Below are 14282 nucleotides of genomic sequence, written 5' to 3'. Positions count from 1 at the left end.
AGACATCATCTTGACCGTCACCAATATTCATGAAGATAGATATTAAATATGAAACCTCTATGACGCTCAGAATCTCAGAATCCATTATCTCAGTTCCCGGTCATTCCTCAGTTATACAAGTTATACTATTGTAATGGGAAAAAGGTGAGCATTCAAAAAACGTGGTTCCGATGTTTCTGTCAGACCTGTGCGTTATTAAAATTGGCATAAAACGTTTGTACAATTAAACAATGGGATTTTTTGGAGGGATTTTCCGGTTTGTACCAGCGCTTGCCCTGGACTGAGGTTTTACGGCGGGTCATAAAAATTCCTGGTTTGGGGAAAAGCAAAAGTGAGTTCTATGTCTTCTCTTACAAACAGATAGGGGGTGGGTTTTTTTTTCCTTTTTAAAACATCTCTCATTTTTTAAAACTCGGGCAAAAATACCTTTTGCCTGACACCTCCCCCTTTTAGACTGCGCTATGGAGGTAGGACCTTCTGGTACTCCTCCAAGCGTATGTCTGGAGGCTCCCCTCGCCGGGACAACCCATCGGCATTGCCATGCTCGCTGCCCTTGCGGTGTTGAACGGTAAAGTCGTACTGCTGGAGGGTGAGGCTCCAGCGTAACAACCTTCCGTTGGCACCTGACATGGTGTGCAGCCAACTGAGGGGGTTGTGGTCAGTCACAACAGTGAAGGGGCGCCCGTACAAGTAAGGCTGTAAGCGGTTGAGGGCCCATACAATGGCCAGGCACTCCTTCTCTATGGTGGAATAGGCCACTTCCCTCGGCAGCAGTTTCCGGCTTAGGTACAACACGGGGTGTTCTTGGTTCCCCGAGTCGACCTGGCTGAGTACAGCACCGAGGCCAAACTCACTGGCGTCGGTCTGTACTAAGAGTGGCCGTGTGCCGTCGACCGCCTTTAGTACAGGAGAGCTGCTCAGGGCAGTCTTCAAAGCCCTAAAGGCCACCTCGCATTCATCCGTCCATTTGACGGAATGGGGTAGGCTCTTCCTGGTGAGGTCTGTCAAGGGCTTCGCAAGGCTACTATAGTCCTGTATAAAGCGTCTATAGTACCCTGCGGTGCCCAAGAAGGACTGCACCTGCTTCTTGGTCCTGGGGGTGGGCCAGGACACGATAGCGTCCACCTTCCCCGGCTCTGGCTTCAGAGTACCCCCACCTACCCGGTGCCCCAGGTAGTGGATCTCGTTCATGCCCATCTGGCACTTTCCCGGCTTGATGGTCAAGCCCGCCTGGTGAATGCGCCTGAGCACCTGCTGCAGATGCTCGAGGTGATCCTCCCAGGTGGGACTGAAGATGGCAATGTCATCCAGGTACGCCACTGCGTACCTCTCCAGTCCCTGGAGCAGGTGGTTGACCATTCGCTGGAACGTGGCAGGGGCATTTTTCATGCCGAAGGGCATGACCGTGGATTCATACAATCCGAAGGGGGTGATAAAGGCGGACTTCTCCTGGGCCCCGGGGCTCAAGGGAATCTGCCAATATCCCCGACTCAAATCCATAATGGAGAGATAGCTCGCGCTGGCTAACCGCTCCAGCAGCTCCTCAATGCGTGGCATTGGTTGTGCGTCAGAGGCGGTGATAGCGTTGAGCCCCCTGTAGTCCACACAGAACCGGGTGGTCCGGTCCTTCTTAGGCACCAGGACTACAGGTGAGGCCCACGCGCTCTTGGACCGCTTAATCACCCCCAACTGCAGCATCTCCTCGACCTCCTGGCGCATGACATGCTGCACCTCGTCGGAGATTCGACAGGCTGTCCGCCGGAGTGGGGTATGATTCCCGGTGTCCACTTCATGGACCGCCACTTCAGTCCTGCCAGGCAGGTTGGTGAACACTGCTTGGAAGGGTTTCAGCACTGCTTGCATCTGAGACCTCTGGTCTGCGGATAGCAAGTCGCTTAGCTCTACATCCTCTAGGGACCCGCTGGCCTTCGCTTGGGCGAGCATGTCCAAGAGGGGGTCATCCTCCCCATCCTCGGGCAGGTTGCAGACCGGTAGGACGCAGGTTCCACGTTCTTGATGAGCCTTCATCATATTAACGTGAAACGCCTTCCGCCTACCCCGCTCGTGGTCAAGTGTGATCACGTAGGTGACCGGGTTGAGCTGTTGGTGAATGACGTACGGGCCTTCCCAGGCCGCCTGAAGCTTGTCCTTTGGTACGGGGACCAGCACCCACACCTTCTGACCCACCTGGTAGGTCCGCTCTCGGGCGTTCTGGTCGTACCAATGCTTCTGGTCAGCCTGGGCTTGTGCCATGTTGTCATGCACCAACTGTGTCAAGGTCTGCATCTTGTCACGGAAGCGCATGACATACTCCACGATGGACACTCCTGGGGAGCTCGGCTCTTCTTCCCAGAATTCCCTTATCAAACCAAGGGGTCCTCGGACACGCCTGCCATACAGGAGCTCAAAGGGGGAGAACCCCGTTGAGGCCTGTGGAACCTCTCTGTAAGCAAATAGCAGGTGTGGGAGGTAACGCTCCCAGTCGCGACCCTGGGTCTCAACCAGCATTTTTAACATCTGTTTGAGGGTACCGTTGAATCGCTCACACAAACCATTGGTCTGTGGGTGATACGCGCTCGATACCAAATGCTGCACCTGCATTTTCTTACATAGAGCCTCCATTAAGCGAGACATGAACTGAGTCCCCTGGTCGGTAAGCATCTCCCTGGGAAATCCTACTCGCGAAAAGATGGCCAAGAGGGCGTCCGCCACCTTATCCGCCCTAATTGAGGACAGGGCTACTGCCTCCGGATACCGGGTAGCATAGTCTACCACGGTAAGGATGAATCGTTTTCCAGAGCTGCTGGGTGTGGCCAGTGGTCCCACAATGTCCACAGCAATCCTCTGGAAAGGCTCCTCTATCACTGGCAAAGAGATCAGGGGGGCTTTGGGGGCCGGCCCTGACTTTCCCACTCTTTGACACGTGGTACAGGATCGACAGTAGTTCACCACATCTGTCCTCATTTTGGGCCAATAAAAGTGATGAGACAGCCGGGCCTTGGTTTTGCTAACCCCCAAGTGTCCAGCGAGTGGAATTTCATGGGCGATCCGCAACAACTCGTCCCTGAATTGGTAGGGGACGACCAGCTGTCTTTCCCTCAGCCACTCCTGTTGGGGTGTACAGGGAACCGTCTCCCGGTACAACCTCCCTTGGTCCCAGAATACCCTCTCCTTATCCGACTCGGAGGTGGGTTTCTCAGCGAGGCTCCTTAACGTCTCCAGGCTAGCATCTGAGTGCAGAGCTGCCTGAAACTCCTGGCTGGAGGAAGCCAGAAGCGAGGTTAAGGCCACGTCCTCACTGGGACCCTCTGGGACCGGCTCTGGGTCCATACCTGATTCTGTTATTCCTCTGTCCAAGGAGGGTCCAGAAGGCAGGGCGTTACTTGCGTTCTGGGCACTCTGACTGCGGGTAACAGCGGCTATATAGGCCGTCTCCCCGGGGAATAACACAGTTTCATTAGCCTGCGAGGCCATGAGAACTACTTCTCCATCATCCTCCATTACCTCAGGCACAGTGCTACGTATGGGGCAGCGACTATCAGCCAGGTCACCATCTGTTGTGACACTGGTCCCTGGCACAGCACCACCTGCGCCATGGTCCTCGTGCCTCTCCCCATTACCCTTGGCACTGACCTTTGCTCCTGCTAGGGGATCCTCAGCAACATCACCCCGCAGCGTGACATGGCTGAGTTCTCCTGCACCTTCCGATACAACAACAACATCAACATCATCATCATCATCATCATCATCATCATGTAAAGCATTGACATTCACATTATCAGCATTAACCTTACCAACCGTATCAGATCGGGGAGGGGTGTCAGGGACATAATAAGCAAGCATCCTCCCCAAATCAGTTCCCAACAAAACATTAGCAGGTAGGTTTTTGGATACTCCCACTTCCTTCACCCCACTCCCCGCACCCCAATCAATAAAAACCCGGGCCATGGGCAAGGGGCATCGGACGCCCCCAATCCCGGTGACAGTCAGGGTCTTTCCCGGAATAAGCGCTTCAGGGGACCCCAGTTCGGGTCGGATGAGGGTTCGTTCGGCCCCAGTGTCCTTGAGGCCTACAGTGAGAGTGTCCTCCACCCTGACAGACTGAAAGTTTTCACAGGCCCTCCCAACCGGCCCACCCACCAAAAGAACTGATGCATTAGGCCCTGGGGCCTTGGATGGGGGGTTCTTCCTCTGCTTCTCTGGGAAAGTGGTGCTGAGATGACCAGTCTGGTTGCAGCAATAGCACCTGCGGGCATCAGATGCAGGCCGGGCATTGGTAACGGGAAAAAGGCCTCCGGAAGGTCAGCTGGCAGGGGCAGGGATGGTGGTTGATGGCTTACCCCTTTCCAGCAGGCGACGACCGGCTTCTGCATCTCCGGTTGGCCTCGTAGGTGTCTGCGATCTGCGCTGCTTTATTGGCATCAGGTGGCTCCCGATCCATCACGAACTGCCGTACCTCAGTTGGGCATAGATGCAGGAACTGGTCTTTTACCATCAGATCCTTTAGCTGCTCAAAGGTGGTCGCTGACAGTCCTTGGATCCAATGCTCAAAGTTGGTTCTGAGCCCGTCTACCACATCACGGTAGGTGTCCTGTGGTCCACGTTGGAGGGTTCTGAATTTTTTCCGGTAAACCTCCGGAGTCAGCTGGTACTTTTTTATCAGGGCCTGCTTGACGGCCTCATAGTCTCCATCCTGCTCTCGAGGGAGGGAAGCAAACACCTCCAAAGCTTTTCCTCGGAGCCCTGGAGTCAAATATCTTGCCCATTGGTCCATGGGCAGCTGATACTGCCTGCAGGCCTTTTCAAAGCCTCACAGAAATGTGTCCAAGTCCCCATCCTTTTCCATCACAGGGAAGTGCTCAGGACGAGGTTTAAGCAGCTGGCACTGTTGGACTCACGGGTCTGCGTAGAGGGCGACTCCTTCTGAATCCGGGCTAGCTCCAGCTGGTGTTGTCGGTCAGCTTGTCGCTCAGCAGCCTCTCGGTCAGCTTGGGCTTGTCGCTCAGCCCGCTCCTGGAATTTCAGGATCAGCTCCAGTCGTCCATCATGATCGTCTGTGGCGAGCTCCTCCAAGGCCATCTGCAGGTGGGGGTCCACACTACCCTGGTTGCGGGTATGGCTGGCAATCACTGGTTGGACCCCGGCAGCAGCGCCATCCGGGCCCTGGCTGGCCGCCCCCTCATCAGGGCTCTGCTGTCGGACGGGCTCTGCAGCACCTTGTAACAGTTCAGAAATCATTTGTTCTTTGATTTTGCCGTGGCGGTCAATGCCTTTGGTTATACATATTCCAGTAAGAGTGTCCTTTTTCTGCTGGTGATACCAGGACTCCCCAACTACGACCATGATCACCAAAATAAAAATAGAAAAGAAAAAGCGAAGAAGGGTAGGGGTAACTGCTACACATACAGTATTGTCTCAGATCTAATAAACACTGAGTTCGATCTTCAAAACTTTTGTGCAAGTTTTTAGTGAGAGGAATGATTGCTCAAACCAGATCACTAATGTCCTATGATCCCACCGCTGCCACCAATTTGTCAAGAAAACGACACCCACTTGGGTCAGACCTTGCAGCTCTCTGGCGCCCCCTTATCCTGCTGATCAAACACGGTATTGACAGAGGATAAGCACGGGTGCAGCTGCTCTAATTTATGTCGACTATTGTGGCACGTGATGTGACAGGACGTATATATACCACCAGTTCCTTCCAGGAACGTATATATACCTCCGTCCAGCCACCCTCAAACCACAATATCACATAAATACTGGTATACTGCCACCACCGATCGCTTAACAGGTGGATCGGGTACCTGGTAGGTAACGTGAATTAGCGGGTGAGGAACGTGTTTGCTCGACATAGGACAAGAAGAACAAAGCTGGTAAATAATTAATGATTTACTCCCAAAAGGGGGCAGTGTTTACAAAAGATATACAAGATATTATAAAGGAGACAATTTACATATATGCATAAACAGTTATTAAAATAAAAGGGATAAGTAATAGCAAAACCTGCTTCACAAGGTGATGGTCTCAGATTCTGTGGGGGGGAATGGCTCCCCGGAAATTAGACTTGATTCCTTCACGCAGCGTGTAGTGCATGCGTCTGCGTCCCTGGTTGGAATGGCTTGAAAAATGGCCGATCTGGTTTTTAGCAAGCAGCCAAAACTCTGGGGAACACCCCTTATTTACCTTACAAGGGGGCTCGGCTTTGCGAGCCCACCCAGCTGCAGAAGACCTAAAAAATCCTTCAGATTCCATATCTTGGTGTGGGGGTCCCACATCCAAGAGGGAGACATCATCTTGACCGTCACCAATATTCATGAAGATAGATATTAAATATGAAACCTCTATGACGCTCAGAAGCTCAGAATCCATTATCTCAGTTCCCGGTCATTCCTCAGTTATGCAAGTTATACTATTGTAATGGGAAAAAGGTGAGCATTCAAAAAACGTGGTTCCGATGTTTCTGTCAGACCTGTGCGTGATTAAAATTGGCATAAAACGTTTGTACAATTAAACAATGGGATTTTTTGGAGGGATTTTCCGGTTTGTACCAGTGCTTGCCCTGGACTGAGGTTTTATGGCGGGTCATAAAAATTCCTGGTTTGGGGAAAAGCAAAAGTGAGTTCTATGTCTTCACTTACAAACAGATAGGGGGTGTTTTTTTTTTTCCTTTTTAAAACATCTCTCATTTTTTAAAACTCAGGCAAAAATACCTTTTGCCTGACATATGGCATAACGTAATATCGGGGGGGGGGGGGGGGGCAGAGAAACATTTCACCTCTCAGTCAGTCCCCCATTGTGAATACATGTACCTGGGGGTCTCCTTCAGACTTTGTTATATACTACTCTGTCATTGTCTCCCGGTAACAAAGCAGAACCTCTAATGTTTTATTATGCCTTACATATATAGGAGTCATAAGGATGGTTCTGTATCTATGTAATCCAAAATAAAAACAAAATGAGCAAATCCCCACAAGTAAATAGTAAGAGTACATGTACAGTAGATACATAACCATTCTTACTATATAGATACAGAAACATTCTTACTTTATAGATACAGGAACATTCTTACTATATAGATACAGGAACATTCTTACTATATAGCTACAGGAACATTCTTACTATATAGATACAGGAACATTCTTACTATATAGATACAGGAACATTCTTACTATATAGATACAGAACCATTCTTACTAGATAGATACAGAACCATTCTTACTTTATAGATACAGGAACATTCTTACTATATAGATACAGGAACATTCTTACTATAGAGATACAGGAACATTCTTACTATATAGATACATAACCATTCTTACTATATAGATACAGAAACATTCTTACTTTATAGATACAGGAACATTCTTACTATATAGATACAGAACCATTCTTACTTTATAGATACAGAACCATTCTTACTATATAGATACAGGAACATTCTTACTATAGAGATACAGGAACATTCTTACTATAGAGATACAGGAACATTCTTACTTTATAGATACAGGAACATTCTTACTATATAGATACAGGAACATTCTTACTATATAGATACAGGAACATTCTTACTATAGAGATACAGGAACATTCTTACTATATAGATACAGAAACATTCTTACTTTATAGATACAGGAACATTCTTACTATATAGATACAGGAACATTCTTACTATAGAGATACAGGAACATTCTTACTATATAGATACAGAAACATTCTTACTATATAGATACAGGAACATTCTTACTATAGAGATACAGAAACATTCTTACTATATAGATATAGAACCATTCTTACTATATAGATACAGAAACATTCTTACTATATAGATACAGAAACATTCTTACTTTATAGATACAGAAACATTCTTACTATATAGATACAGAACCATTCTTACTATAGAGATACAGAAACATTCTTACTATAGAGATACAGAAACATTCTTACTATATAGATACAGGAACATTCTTACTATATAGATACAGAACCATTCTTACTATAGAGATACAGAAACATTCTTACTATATAGATACAGGAACATTCTTACTATATAGATACAGAAACATTCTTACTATATAGATACAGGAACATTCTTACTATATAGATACAGGAACATTCTTACTATATAGATACAGGAACATTCTTACTATATAGATACAGGAACATTCTTACTATAGAGATACAGAAACATTCTTACTATATAGATACAGAAGCATTCTTACTATATAGATACAGAAACATTCTTACTATATAGATACAGGAACATTCTTACTATAGAGATACAGGAACATTCTTACTATAGAGATACAGAAACATTCTTACTATATAGATACAGAAACATTCTTACTATATAGATACAGGAACATTCTTACTATATAGATACAGAACCATTCTTACTATAGAGATACAGAAACATTCTTACTATATAGATACAGGAACATTCTTACTATATAGATACAGAAACATTCTTACTATATAGATACAGAAACATTCTTACTATATAGATACAGGAACATTCTTACTATATAGATACAGGAACATTCTTACTATATAGATACAGGAACATTCTTACTATATAGATACAGGAACATTCTTACTATAGAGATACAGAACCATTCTTACTATAGAGATACATAACCATTCTTACTATATAGATGTCAGAACCATTCTTACTATATAGATACAGAACCATTCTTACTATATAGATACAGAACCATTCTTACTATAGAGATACAGAAACATTCTTACTATAGAGATACAGAAACATTCTTACTATATAGATACAGGAACATTCTTACTATATAGATACAGAAACATTCTTACTATATAGATACAGGAACATTCTTACTATATAGATACAGAACCATTCTTACTATAGAGATACAGAAACATTCTTACTATATAGATACAGGAACATTCTTACTATATAGATACAGAAACATTCTTACTATATAGATACAGGAACATTCTTACTATATAGATACAGGAACATTCTTACTATATAGATACAGGAACATTCTTACTATATAGATACAGGAACATTCTTACTATAGAGATACAGAAACATTCTTACTATATAGATACAGAAGCATTCTTACTATATAGATACAGAAACATTCTTACTATATAGATACAGGAACATTCTTACTATAGAGATACAGGAACATTCTTACTATAGAGATACAGAAACATTCTTACTATATAGATACAGAAACATTCTTACTATATAGATACAGAAACATTCTTACTATATAGATACAGAAACATTCTTACTATATAGATACAGAAACATTCTTACTATAGAGATACAGGAACATTCTTACTATATAGATACAGAAACATTCTTACTATATAGATACAGGAACAAAACAATCCTTACTATATATATATATATATATATATATATATACACAGAGAAATTCTTACAATATAGGTACTAAATAGTGTTGAGCGAGTATGTTCTGTTAACCCTTTCGCCGAGTATGCTCGGGCCGAGCTCCAAGTATTTACAGCTGCTCGGTGATAAGGTTAAATCTCTCCCGTGTGCATGATTTGCGACTGTTTGACAGCTTTATTACATGGGAGAAATGTCTATTTCTTACACATTCCTCACATGTAATAAACCTGTCAAACAGTTGCAAATCATACACATGGGAGCGATTCAACCATATCACCGAGCAGCTGTAAATACTTGGAGCTCGGCCCGAGCATACTCGGACAGAACATACTCGCTCAACCCTAGTAACTATAGATTGAAGGGACTGAGGACAAGAGCTGGAGCAGTTACTGATACGCTGTCCTGAGTGCAAAGGACACCTCAGCACTCAGGACAGAGTATCATTAACTTCCTCTAGCTCTTGTCCTTAGCCCCTTTCATCTATAGTTACTAGTGTTGAGCGAGTATGTTCTGTCCGAGTATGCTTGGGCCGAGCTCCGAGTATTTACAGCTGCTCGGTGATATGGTTGAATCGCTCCCGTGTGCATGATTTGCGACTGTTTGACAGCTTTATTACATGTGAGGAATGTGTAAGAAATAGACACTTCTCCCATGTAATAAAGCTGTCAAACAGTCGCAAATCATGCACACGGAAGCGATTCAACCATATCACCGAGCAGCTGTAAATACTCGGAGCTCGGCTCGAGCATACTCGGACAGAACATACTCGCTCAACCCTAGTACTAAACAGAACAATTTATGCTATATAAATACAGAATAGAACAATTGTTACAATATACATGTAGAACAGAACCCTTCTTACTATACAGATACAGGAGCAGGACCCTTCTTTACTATACAGATAGAGGAGCAGAGCCCTTCTCACAATACAGATACAGGAACAGAACCCTTCTTACTATACAGATACAGGACCAGAGCCCTTCTTACTATACAGATACAGGAACAGAACCCTTCTTACTATGTAGATACAGAACCCTCCTTACTATACAGATACAGGAACAGAACCCTTCTTACTATACAGATAAAGGAGCAGAGCCCTTCTTACTATACAGATACAGAAGCAGAACCCTTCTTACTATACAGATACAGGAGCAGAGCCCTTCTTACTATACAGATACAGGAGCAGAACCCTTCTCACTATACAGATACAGGAGCAGAACCCTTCTTACTATACAGATACAGAAGCAGAACCCTCCTTACTATACAGATACAGGAGCAGAGCCCTTCTTACTATACAGATACAGGAGCAGAACCCTTCTCACTATACAGATACAGGAGCAGAACCCTTCTTACTATACAGATACAGAAGCAGAACCCTTCTTACTATACAGATACAGGAGCAGAACCCTTCTTACTATACAGATACAGGAGCAGAACCCTTCTTACTATACAGATACAGGAGCAGAACCCTTCTTACTATACAGATACAGGAGCAGAACCCTTCTTACTATACAGATACAGGAACAGAACCCTTCTTACTATACAGATACAGGAGCAGAGCCCTTCTCACTATACAGATACAGGAGCAGAACCCTTATTACTATACAGATACAGGAGCAGAACCCTTCTTACTATACAGATACAGGAGCAGAAACCTCCTTACTATACAGATACAGGAGCAGAACCCTTCTTACCATACAGATACAGGAGCAGAGCCCTTCTCACTATACAGATACAGGAGCAGAACCCTTATTACTATACAGATACAGGAGCAGAACCCTTATTACTATACAGATACAGGAGCAGGACCCTTCTTACTATACAGATACAGGAGCAGAAACCTCCTTACTATACAGATACAGGAGCAGAACCCTTCTTACCATACAGATACAGGAGCAGAGCCCTTCTCACTATACAGATACAGGAGCAGAACCCTTATTACTATACAGATACAGGAGCAGAACCCTTCTTACTATACAGATACAGGAACAGAACCCTTCTTACTATACAGATACAGGAGCAGAACCCTTCTTACTATACAGATACAGGAGCAGAACCCTCCTTACTATACAGATACAGGAGCAGAACCCTTCTTACTATACAGATACAGGAGCAGAGCCCTTCTTACTATACAGATACAGGAGCAGAACCCTTCTTACTATACAGATACAGGAGCAGAGCCCTTCTTACTATACAGATACAGGAACAGAACCCTTCTTACTATACAGATACAGGAGCAGAGCCCTTCTTACTATACAGATACAGGAGCAGAGCCCTTCTCACTATACAGATACAGGAGCAGAGCCCTTCTCACTATACAGATACAGGAGCAGAGCCCTTCTTACTATACAGATACAGGGGCAGAGCCCTTCTCACTATATAGATACAGGAGCAGAACCCTCCTTACTATACAGATACAGGAGCAGAGCCCTTCTTACTATACAGATACAGGAGCAGAACCCTTCTTACTATACAGATACAGGAGCAGAACCCTCCTTACTATACAGATACAGGAGCAGAGCCCTTCTTACTATACAGATACAGGAACAGAACCCTTCTCACTATACAGATACAGGAGCAGAACCCTCCTTACTATACAGATACAGGAGCAGAGCCCTTCTTACTATACAGATACAGGAACAGAACCCTTCTTACTATACAGATACAGGAGCAGAGCCCTTCTCACTATACAGATACAGGAGCAGAACCCTTCTTACTATACAGATACAGGAGCAGAACCCTTCTTACTATACAGATACAGGAGCAGAACCCTTCTCACTATACAGATACAGGAGCAGAACCCTTCTCACTATACAGATACAGGAGCAGAACCCTCCTTACTATACAGATACAGGAGCAGAACCCTTCTTACTATACAGATACAGGAGCAGAACCCTTCTCACTATACAGATACAGGAGCAGAGCCCTTCTTACTATACAGATACAGGAGCAGAGCCCTTCTCACTATACAGATACAGGAGCAGAACCCTTCTCACTATATAGATACAGGAGCAGAACCCTTCTCACTATACAGATACAGGAGCAGAACCCTTCTCACTATACAGATACAGGAGCAGAGCCCTTCTCACTATACAGATACAGGAGCAGAACCCTTCTCACTATACAGATACAGGAGCAGAACCCTTCTCACTATACAGATACAGGAGCAGAACCCTTCTCACTATACAGATACAGGAGCAGAACCCTTCTCACTATACAGATACAGGAGCAGAGCCCTTCTCACTATACAGATACAGGAGCAGAGCCCTTCTCACTATACAGATACAGGAGCAGAACCCTTCTCACTATACAGATACAGGAGCAGAACCCTTCTCACTATACAGATACAGGAGCAGAGCCCTTCTTACTATACAGATACAGGAGCAGAGCCCTTCTCACTATACAGATACAGGAGCAGAACCCTTCTCACTATACAGATACAGGAGCAGAACCCTTCTCACTATACAGATACAGGAGCAGAGCCCTTCTCACTATACAGATACAGGAGCAGAGCCCTTCTCACTATACAGATACAGGAGCAGAGCCCTTCTCACTATACAGATACAGGAGCAGAGCCCTTCTCACTATACAGATACAGGAGCAGAGCCCTTCTCACTATACAGATACAGGAGCAGAACCCTTCTCACTATACAGATACAGGAGCAGAACTCTTCTCACTATACAGATACAGGAGCAGAGCCCTTCTCACTATACAGATACAGGAGCAGAACCCTTCTCACTATACAGATACAGGAGCAGAACCCTTCTTACTATACAGATACAGGAGCAGAACCCTCCTTACTATACAGATACAGGAGCAGAACCCTTCTTACTATACAGATACAGGAACAGTACCCTTCTTACTATACAGATACAGGAGCAGAACCCTTCTTACTATACAGGTACAGGAGCAGAACCCTCCTTACTATACAGATACAGGAGCAGAGCCCTTCTTACTATACAGATACAGGAGCAGAGCCCTTCTTACTATACAGGTACAGGAGCAGAACCCTCCTTACTATACAGATACAGGAGCAGAACCCTTCTTACTATACAGATACAGGAGCAGAGCCCTTCTTACTATACAGATACAGGAGCAGAACCCTTCTTACTATACAGATACAGGAGCAGAACCCTTCTTACTATACAGATACAGGAGCAGAACCCTTCTCACTATACAGATACAGGAGCAGAACCCTTCTCACTATACAGATACAGGAGCAGAACCCTTCTTACTATACAGATACAGGAGCAGAACCCTCCTTACTATACAGATACAGGAGCAGAACCCTTCTTACTATACAGATACAGGAGCAGAACCCTCCTTACTATACAGATACAGGAGCAGAACCCTTCTTACTATACAGATACAGGAGCAGAACCCTTCTTACTATACAGATACAGGAGCAGAACCCTTCTTACTATACAGATACAGGAGCAGAACCCTCCTTACTATACAGATACAGGAGCAGAACCCTTCTTACTATACAGATACAGGAGCAGAGCCCTTCTTACTATACAGATACAGGAGCAGAACCCTTCTTACTATACAGATACAGGAGCAGAACCCTTCTTACTATACAGATACAGGAGCAGAACCCTTCTTACTATACAGATACAGGAGCAGAGCCCTTCTTACTATACAGATACAGGAGCAGAGCCCTTCTCACTATACAGATACAGGAGCAGAACCCTTCTCACTATAGAGATACAGGAGCAGAACCCTTCTTACTATACATGTACAGGGGCAGAACCCTTCTTACTATACAGATACAGGAGCAGAACCCTTCTTACTATACAGATACAGGAGCAGAACCCTTCTTACTATACAGATACAGGAGCAGAGCCCTTCTTACTATACAGATACAGGAGCAGAACCCTTCTT

General features: G+C 45.0%; 1 protein-coding gene across 5 annotated transcripts in view; it reads right to left on the bottom strand.

Moving 5' to 3' along the window:
• LOC141266152 (microtubule-actin cross-linking factor 1, isoforms 6/7-like) overlaps positions 1 to 14282 on the bottom strand; it is a 368828-nt gene that overhangs the window by 137466 nt on the left and 217080 nt on the right. The gene's annotated exons all lie outside the window — the stretch shown is intronic.

The sequence above is a fragment of the Phyllobates terribilis genome, unplaced genomic scaffold, assembly GCF_046119375.1.
Source record: "Phyllobates terribilis strain yellow unplaced genomic scaffold, ASM4611937v1 Scaffold_4__5_contigs__length_816908805, whole genome shotgun sequence".
Taxonomy (NCBI): Eukaryota; Metazoa; Chordata; class Amphibia; order Anura; family Dendrobatidae; genus Phyllobates; species Phyllobates terribilis.
This window is presented reverse-complemented; position numbering and strand designations above follow the sequence as displayed.